Here is a 6,193-nt window from a genome sequence, read left to right on the forward strand (position 1 = left end):
AAAGTGGCCTCAGTGATGTCTCCCTGCTGGGATCAAGTTAAAGAGAATGGATTTGTCACTGTGTTGGGAAAGAGCTTCTCAAAAGAAGACATTCACCAGCTCTCTCTTGGTTTCTTTGGAAAGTTAAACCTGTGCAGTTTCCCATCTCTATTCTCTTTCACACAGCCTCAGGAAGACTTCCACTTCTTTGCCACAAATTGCTTCCCATCCAGTTTTCTCCTTTCTCCTTTGACCCTAAAATTGTCACTGGTCTGATTTGAATTATTCTAAGAAAGGAGAAAAAAATAGCCTGTTGAGACTAGTTAATGTGGGTTGGTGGGGTGGGGATGATTAACTCAGGTGTGGAGTAGAGGGATTCATCTCACAGGTCCTTGGTGAGTGATGTTTGATTCAACAGAAGAAATTTCCAAATTTTATTCAGAAGTCTCATTAAGCTGAGAAGCAATAACCTGAGCTGTGAAGATGGAGAGAGAGAACAAATTTGTGGGCTTTTTCTACTGTGGGTGGGAGGTGCTTGAAAATTCAATTTGAAAAGTTATAGCCACTGCAATTTCATACTTATGTGTCTATGTGTGTAGAGATTTCCCTGGGGAGAACTGATCAACCTCTCCACCACCACCCTGCCCCACCCCCTGTTAGGGCTTCCCTTCTAGGGCACATCTCTTAAGCACCAGTTGTATCTGGTGATGACATTTAATGTATCTCCATTGTTGGAAACTGAAAGTGTCCAAGACACAGGTCATGGCATAGGCTTAGTATCTCAGAAAGCATAGTAGTGCTCTTCTAGCTTCCTTTGAAAGAAAAGATGGTCAGATTCCAGGAAGAAACAATTCTCCCTTGGAATAAAGTTGTTTGATTCATCTTCATAAAATGTACCTTTTCTCATGTTCCCATTCAGTTCTAGACTGCAGTGATCTTTAATATAACAGCCCAGAAGCCAGCCTAGGTCTCTGCCCTCCAGATTTAGGCAAAGTGAATCCCAAACTTTGTACATTATAAGCCTCCCAATGATGCCTATGGCCTGTGAGCTGATGCATAGGATGGAATTGTCAAATCAGACTCATATCAGTTGGAGATCTTACCTTTGGAGTACTCTTCCAACCATTAATATTTCCGTCTTCTCCCTGGCCTCTGGGATGTGGGCAGTGGTATCAGAACAGCACTGAATCTTATTCCTTCTGTTCCTTTTATCACAACTGAGGCAAGTCGGTTTTAAAAATGGACTATTCACTTACAAATGAAACAAACAGGGACATACAGAGAAAATGTTTCTGAAATTACCTTTTCTAGCTCACTTTCAGGCTCACGTGTTTTTTCATCTCCCCAATCCTTTCCTAGGAAACAGAGTTCATTATGGGCTAACCTCCAAGTCTGTTTTCCTCCACATTTATGGCTCCATCAAATGGTTCATGGACCCAATAGTGCAGCCCTGATTCCTAGACTCACAGTCAAGGAAGCAGAGAGTAAGCCTACCACTTTTATTTGTCTAGGGCTACGGGGCCCACCTTTTTAGGAAAGGCAGAGGAACCAGAGATCAAATTGCCAATATCTGTTGGATCATACAAAAAGCAAGGGAATTTTAGAAAACACCCTTCTGCTTCATTGACTACACTAAAGCCTTTGACTGTATGAAAGAAAGTAAAAGTGAAAGTAGTAGTTACTCAGTTGTGTCTGACTCTTTGTGACTCCATAGATTGGAGCCCACCAGGCTCCTCTGCCCATAGAATTCTCCAGGTGAGAATACTGGAGTGCATTGCCATGCCCTTCTCCGGGGGATCTTCCCAACCCAGGGATCAAACCCAGGTGTCCCCCATTTCAGGCAGATTCTTTACCATTTGAGCTATCTGGGAAACCAAACTTGTGACTATGTGGATTGCAACAAACTGTGGAAAATTCTCCAAGAGGTGGAAATACCAGATCACCTTACCCGCCTCCTGAGAAATCAGTATGCAGGTCAAGAAGCAACAGTTAGAACTGGACATGAAATAACAGACTGGTTAAAAAATTGGGAAAGAGAGTACAATAAAGCTGTATATTGTCACCTTGCTTATTTGACTTATATGCAGAGAACATTATGTGAAATGCTGAACTGGATGAAGCTCAAGCTGGAATCAAGATTGCCAGGAGAAATATCAATAACCTCAGATATGCAGATGACACCACCCTTATGACAGAAAGTGAAGAGGAACTAAAGAGCCTCTTGATGAAGGTGAGAGAGGAGAGTGAAAAAACTGGCATAAAGTTCAACATTCAAGAATTCAATATTCATTCATCACTTCATGGCAAATAGATGGGGAAACAATGGAAACAGTGACAGACTTTATTTTCTTGGGCTCCAAAATCACTGTGGATGGTGACTGCAGCCATGAAATTAAAAGATGCTTGCTCCTTGGAAGGAAAGCTATGACAGGCCTAGACAGTGTATTAAAAAGCAGAGACATCACTTTGCAAGCAAAGGTCCATATAGTCAAAGCTATGGTTTTTCCAGTAGTCATGTACAGATGTGAGGGTTGGACCATAAAGAAGGCTGAGCACCCAAGAATTGATGCTTTTGCACTGTGGTGTTGGAGAAGACTCTTGAGAGTCTCTTGGACTGCAAAGAGGTCAAACTATTCAGCCCTAAAGGAAATCAGCACTGCATATTCATTGGAAGGACTGATACTGAAGCTGAAGCTCCAATATTTTAAGTGAAAAGCCAACTCACTGGGAAAGACCCTGATGCTGGGAAAGATTGAGGGCAAGAGGAAAAGGGGGCGACAGAGGACGAGACGGTGGGACGGCATCACTGACTCACTGGGCATGAGTTTGAGCAAGCTCCAGGAGATGGTGAAGGACAGGGATGCCTGACGTGTCACAGTCCATGGAGTCACAAAGAGTCAGACAAGATTTAGCGATTGAACAGCCATGGGGCCCGCTAGGAAGTTGTCTTTCTGAAGAGCAGTCCTCTCTCCCTATTTGCAGATCTATTGAGATTAAAGAAGTGAATGGCCTCCACATTTTGATGTTATTCTTCTTATACACAGGGAATCCTTTGCAACCTAAAACAAGCCCACTAGTTTAGTGCTAAAATTCTTTATCTTAGTTATGAATTTTTAAAAAATTTTATATATTTGTTTATTTTTGGCTGTACTGGGTCTTTGTTGCTGCGAGGGCTTTTCTCTAGTTGCGGAGAGAAGGAACTGCTCTCTAGTTGCAGTGTGTGGGCTTCCCATTGCTGCGGCTTCTCTTGTTGCAGAACACAGGCTCTAGGGCACTCGGACTTCAGTAGCTGCAGCACATGGGCCCAGTAGCTGTGGCTCCTGGGCTCTGAAGCACAGGCTCAATATTGTAACGAAGGGTTAGTTGCTCCACTGCTTGTGGGGTCTTCCTGGATCAGGGATTGAACCTGCGTCTCCTGCATTAGGAGTCAGATTCTTTACCACTGAGCTGCCAGGAATGCTCCTAGTGCTAAAATTGTAAAAAGTACCCAAACATCCAGAGCTATGGTGGAAGAAACTTTATTGGAGAGTCCAAACATTACCATCTCTAAGCAATAAAATTATTGTAAAGGAACTCACAAACAATTTTTTCTATTTTTCATCATACCCTTGTCATAATTCAAGATTTATTTTATAGTCTATTTCCCCCCAGGCTGCAATTGATCAGTCTATGATTCCACAGTTGTTCACTCTGGTACATGTTTTGGCAGGCAAATACTCTTTTGAATAATAATTGTAAAAATATAAATGATCCTTCTTATTCCTTAAACCTATACAGAAAGTAAATTACCAAACTTGACTGGATCTCAGCTCTGTTGAGCTGCAAGTTTGGTTTAAAGTTTAGTTAAATCAATTTTTCACCATTGAGGGTGATGCTTGCTGTGGGTTTGTCATATATAGCTTTTATTATGTTGAGGTATGTTCCTTCTATTCCTGCTTTTTGGAGAGTTTTAATCATAAATGAGTGTTGAATTTTGTCAAAGGCTTTCTCTGCATCTATTGAGATAATCATATGGTTTTTATCTTTCAATTTGTTAATGTGGTGTATTATATTGATTGATTTGCGGATATTAAAGAATCCTTGCATTCCTGGGATAAAGCCCACTTGGTCATGGTGTATGATTTTTTTAATATGTTGTTGGATTCTGTTTGCTAGAATTTTGTTAAGGATTTTTGCATCTATGTTCATCAGTGATATTGGCCTGTAGTTTTCTTTTTTTGTGGCATCTTTGTCTGGTTTTGGAATTAGGGTGATGGTGGCCTCATAGAATGAGTTTGGAAGCTTACCTTCTTCTGCAATTTTCTGGAAGAGTTTGAGTAAGATAGGTGTTAGCTCTTCTCTAAATTTTTGGTAGAATTCAGCTGTGAAGCCATCTGGTCCTGGGCTATGACAAACCCACAGCAAGCATCACCCTCAATGGTGAAAAATTGAAGGCATTTCCCCTGAAATCAGGAACAAGACAAGGGTGCCCACTCTCACCACTACTATTCAACATAGTGTTGGAAGTTCTGGCCACAGCAATCAGAGCAGAAAAAGAAGTAAAAGGAATCCAGATAGGAAAAGAAGAAGTAAAACTCTCACTGTTTGCAGATGACATGATCCTCTACATAGAAAACCCTAAAGACTCTACCAGAAAATTACTAGAGCTAATCAATGAATATAGTAAAGTTGCAGGATATAAAATTAACACACAGAAATCCCTTGCATTCCTATATACTAACAATGAAAAAACAGACAGAGAAATTAAGGAAACAATACCATTCACCATTGCAACAAAAAGAATAAAATACTTAGGAGTGTATCTACCTAAAGAAACAAAGGACCTATACATAGAAAACTATAAAACACTGATGAAAGAAATCAAAGAGGACACAAACAGATGGAGAAACATACCGTGTTCATGGATTGGAAGAATTAATATTGTCAAAATGGCTATTCTACCCAAAGCAGTCTATAGATTCAATGCAATCCCTATCAAGCTTCCAACGGTATTTTTCACAGAACTAGACCAAAGAATTTCACAATTTGTATGGAAATACAAAAAACCTCGAATAGCCAAAGTAATCTTGAGAAAGAAGAATGGAGCTGGAGGAATCAACCTGCCTGACTTCAGACTCTACTACAAAGCCACAGTCATCAAGACAGTATGGTACTGGCACAAAGACAGAAATATAGATCAATGGAACAGAATAGAAAGCCCAGAGATAAATCCACGAACCTATGGACACCTTATCTTTGACAAAGGAGGCAAGGATATACAATGGAAAAAAGACAACCTCTTTAACAAGTGGTGCTGGGAAAACTGGTCAACCACTTGTAAAAGAATGAAACTAGAACACTTTCTAACACCATACACAAAAATAAACTCAAAATGGATTAAAGATCTAAATGTCAGACCAGAAACTATAAAACTCCTAGAGGAGAACATAGGCAAAACACTCTCCGACATAAATCAAAGCAAGATCCTCTATGACCCACCTCCCAGAATATTGGAAATAAAAGCAAAACTAAACAAATGGGACCTAATGAAACTTAAAAGCTTTTGCACTACAAAGGAAACTATAAGGAAGGTGAAAAGACAGCCCTCAGATTGGGAGAAAATAATAGCAAATGAAGAAACAGACAAAGGATTAATCTCAAAAATATACAAGCAACTCCTGCAGCTCAATTCCAGAAAAATAAATGACCCAATCAAAAAATGGGCCAAAGAACTAAACAGACATTTCTCCAAAGAAGACATACAGATGGCTAACAAACACATGAAAAGATGCTCAACATCACTCATTATTAGAGAAATGCAAATCAAAACCACAATGAGGTACCATTACACGCCAGTCAGGATGGCTGCTATCCAAAAGTCTACAAGCAATAAATGCTGGAGAGGGTGTGGAGAAAAGGGAACCCTCTTACACTGTTGGTGGGAATGCAAACTAGTACAGCCGCTATGGAAAACAGTGTGGAGATTCCTTAAAAAACTGGAAATAGAACTGCCATATGACCCAGCAATCCCACTCCTGGGCATACACACTGAGGAAACCAGATCTGAAAGAGACACGTGCACCCCAATGTTCATCGCAGCACTGTTTATAATAGCCAGGACATGGAAGCAACCTAGATGCCCATCAGCAGATGAATGGATAAGGAAGCTGTGGTACATATACACCATGGAATATTACTCAGCCATGAAAAAGAATTCATTTGAACCAGTCCTAAT

Source organism: Dama dama, chromosome 27 (genome assembly GCF_033118175.1).
Source record: "Dama dama isolate Ldn47 chromosome 27, ASM3311817v1, whole genome shotgun sequence".
Lineage (NCBI taxonomy): Eukaryota > Metazoa > Chordata > Mammalia > Artiodactyla > Cervidae > Dama > Dama dama.